The 4368-nt window shown below is 35.2% G+C and overlaps 1 pseudogene; it reads right to left on the reverse strand.

Moving 5' to 3' along the window:
* Nucleotides 1–238: 238 nt before the first annotated feature.
* On the reverse strand, nucleotides 239–1237 carry LOC110258719 (annotated as a pseudogene).
* Between the last annotated feature and the right edge of the window lie 3131 nt (nucleotides 1238–4368).

The raw sequence follows: 4368 nt of genomic DNA on the forward strand, positions 1-4368 counted from the left end.
TTATTGAGTTATATGAGTTCTTTGCGTATTTGGAGATTAAGCCCTTGTAGGTTGCAACTATTTTCTTACATTTTTAGGTTGTCTTTTTTTTTTTTTTTTTTTGATGGTTTCCTTTGTTGTGCAAAAGCTTCTGAGTTTGATTAGGTTCCACTGGTTGCCTTATTTTATTTTATTTTTTTATATAATGATTTTTTCCATTATAGCTGGTTTACAGTGTTCTGTCAATTTGGTGACCCAGTTACACATACATGTGTACATTCCTTATCTTCTTAATAGCTGCTTTTACCTCTTGATTCCTTAGTGTATAAATAATAGGATTTAAGAGAGGTGTGAAAATTGTATAAAATATAGAAAGAATCTTATCTACAGAGTATCTGCTGAAGGACCATACATAAATAAAGACACAAGGGGCAAAGAAGAGAGTCACAACTGTGATGTGAGCGGAGAGGAGAAGGCCTTAGAGGAGCCACTAGCAGTGCGGTGCCTAACAGAGTAAATGATTACTGTGTAGGAGACAAGCAAGAGGAGGAAGCAGACTAGGGACAGGAGGCCACTGTCTGCAATGACCAGTAGCTGTAGCATGTAGGTGTCTTTGCACGCAAGCTTGATGACCAGGGGAAGGTCACAGAAAAAGCTGTCCACAACATTGGGGCCACAGAAGGGCAATTTCAACATGAAAGCCATTTGACTAATGAGTGCACAAATCCAACTGCATAGGAAGATAACAATAGGCTAGTGAGCACTCGTGGGCTCATGATAGTCATGTAATGGAGAGGTTTGCATATGGCAACATATCTGCCTATTGCCATGGCTACAAGCAACATCATCTCACTCCCGCCTACGAGGTGCATGAAGAACATCTGAGAATAACATCCCCACCAGGAGATGGTCTTCTGTTCTCAGAGGAAATCTGCAATCATCTTAGGGGTAGCAAAAGAAGCCAAGATCATATCAATAAAGGAGAGATTGATAAGCAGAAAATACATTGGTGTGTGAAGGTGTGAATCAAAAGTTACAGTAACCAAGATGAGGAGGTTTCCTAACACAATCCCTACATAGACCACAGAGAATCCCAGAAAGAACAAAATCTGAAGATTCTGAGATTTGGAAAGTCCCAACAACATGAATTCAGATACCTCTGAATGGTTTGTCTTTTCCATGTTGTCAACTTACCATGATGTTAACTTAATTCCATAATAATCAAAATGAGTGAGAATAAGGAGGAAGAAAATTGTTTTTACAGAAAGGCTTGTTTGTGTTCATGTCCACTTTTGCTATTCAGACAGGATATTGAACTTACAAGCACCCTCTACTTTTGGGAAATTTTGTTGGTCAATGATTTCCTGAATGGCCCAGAGAATTATACAAAATAGTAGAATTCAGAAAATACATTCTGAAAGACAAAAATAAAAATAGTACATGAAACCACAATTGTATAAGTTGTGAACTTGGAATCAGAAGACTTCAATACAACACCTAGCTGAACTACTCACTGGACATCACAGGATGAATAACTTTCCTTTTTCTTTCTTTTTGTTTTTTTAGGACCACAGCTGTGGAATATGGAAGTTCCCAGATTAGGGGTCAAACTGGAGCTGTAGTCACCCACCTACACCACAGCCATGCTGGATCCGAACCACATCTGCAACCTACACCACAGCTCAGGGCAATGCCAGATCTTTAAACCACTGAGCAAGGCCAGAGATCGAACTGCAATCTCGTGGATACTAGTCGGGTTCATTACCACTAAGCCACAATGGCAACTCCTTAAGTAACTTTCCTTTTGATGGTTAAATTTCCTCCTCATTAAAATTAAAAAAAAAAATTGGACTACATGATATTGGATGCCTCTTTGTGTGATAAAGACTTCCATGAATAAAATAATCACAGTGGGTTTTATATTCACAGAATAATATTGAGTTTTTTAACCTGGAAATTATAATTGTAGAAAATACATCCTGGATTCTCAAGCATCATATTTTGAAATAGACTCTTAAAAAATATGAATTAAAACATAAATCAAGTCTCAAATGTAAGCTTTTAGGTTCTAAGAAATGTACCTTTATTCTTCTACACTCCAGTCCCTCACAGCTCACTAGTTAACTAGTTTATATTGGTAAAAGAAAACATGGAAACAACCCAAATATCCACCGACAGATGATTGTATTGGGAAGATGTGGTATATATACACAATGGAGTACTACTCAGCCATAAAAAGAACAAAATAATGCCATTTGCAGCAACATGGATGCAAGTAGAGACTCTCATACTGAGTGAAGTAAGTCAGAAAGAGAGACAAATACCATATGTTATCACTTATATCTGGAATTTAATATATGGCACAAACAAAGCTTTCTACAGAAAAAAAATCATGGACTTGGAGTAAAGACTTGTGGTTGCCAAGGGGGAGGGAGTGGGATGGCTTGGGAGCTTGGGGTTAATAGATGCAGACTATTTCCTTTGGATTGGATGAGCAATGAGATCCTGCTGTGTAGCACTGGGAACTATGCCTAGTCACTTATGATGGAGCATGATAATGTGAGAAAAAAGAATGTATACATATATGTGTAACTGGGTCACCCTGCTATACCTAGAAAAAAATAATGTATTCGGGAAATAAAAATAAATAAATGAAATTAAATTAAAAAAGAAATATAATTCTCTCAGTATAATCATCTAATGTATGAGGTAACTTTGTCACCAGCCTTTACTTATTGTAAAGCTGATTTTACCAGCTTTGCCTTTTTAAAAATAACTTTCATCATTAATAGCTTCTAAATTATCTAAATTTTTACAAGTTCCTGCTGTGGCACAGTGGGTAAAAAGTCTGACTATAGCTGCTTGGTTGGTGCGGAGGTGCAGGTTCCATCCCCAGTCCAGTGCAGTGGTTAAAGGGTTCATAGTTGCCATAGCTGCAGTGTAGCTCTCAGCTGTGGCTTGCATTCAATCCCTGGCCCGGGTACTTCCATATGCCACAGGTGCGGCCATAAAAAATTAAAAATAAACAAATAAATTTTTATAAAGCTTCTTCAGTAAATAAAGTATATTCTTCTTTTTTTTCCCCATTATTACCACAGAGAAAGTACTTTCATGTGAAGGTACCTTATGTGAATCCCAGAAATAGCCTTGCATCTCCTTTTCCTGTATCCCATCAATTCCCTGCAATTACTCTCCAAACATTCAAAACAGAAAGAAGCATCATAATGCTGTATATTCCATTTCTTTAAGACAACTCCACAAGCACATTTTCCAGTTGTATTTTCCCCTATATAAATACATCTTTTGGCCAGTTTCCTACTCTAAGAAACATGGATTGATGTAAAGTACTAAGTCACATCAAGTATGTAAAGGTATTCATTTCCATGTCTGGAAAGTTTATAGATCCTTTTAAATTTTATGTCCAATATTTTAAGAATCCAGATTAATGCTCTTTTTTTAAAGTCTAATTTTTGAGACTGCACTTAAAGAGAGCAGGACAGTTTTCAAATATACACAAAGTAATTTATATACATTCTAGCATGTGAAATAGTGCATGACACTCAAATATCTGTTGAATAAATGAATGAATAACTATATAATACATACTCAGGATCTAGATTAAAGTAGTTTTAAAGCAAAATCAACAGAAATAAGAACTTAAATCATATTTATTTTAAATTTTAAATTGACTATTGAAGCATTTTGAAACAGAAATACAATCACCATTTTAAAACAAAATGTTAGAAATATGTAGTTTTCCTTTACTTAAAAAAAATAAAGTAGCTTATACTAATGGAGAAAAAAGCCATGTCACACATAGCAATATACTAACTGTAAACAATTTGTTTCTTAGGTATCTTTCAAGATAAATAACACATATTTGTATGGTGTTGGTGTGTGTATATGTGTGTGTGTGTGTGTTGTGGGTATTACTGTTTACATATATAACCCTTTTACTAAGACAACAGTGTTCAAACTATATACATAGTTGTTTTCCTTGGGTTTTTCACTGAAAAAATTAAAACTATGTTCACATGAACACATAAAAATTTTTAAATTTTTAGCTGTATAAATTCCATTTTGTAGATGATGCATAATGTAATCACCCCACAAATACAGTCTGATTTTAGGAATCTAACATTGCTTGTAAGAATTCTTTCATCAAATCACTTTCAAAAACTTGCAATTGCTTAACTGTCATATCCATAAATTCCCTTAGGCCTTGAGAGTAAGTCCTCCCCTACCCTAAAAAAATCAAATACTCTTTTCTAGTATTGCAAACATTCAGTCTATTTCAGTAGCAACTACCTCATGATTTTCTACGCTTTCCATCCTTGCTTATTTTCATCTTTTTAGCTACACAAATTCTTCTATCAGGGCACCTCAAGG

Source organism: Sus scrofa, unplaced genomic scaffold (assembly GCF_000003025.6).
Source record: "Sus scrofa isolate TJ Tabasco breed Duroc unplaced genomic scaffold, Sscrofa11.1 Contig356, whole genome shotgun sequence".
Lineage (NCBI taxonomy): Eukaryota > Metazoa > Chordata > Mammalia > Artiodactyla > Suidae > Sus > Sus scrofa.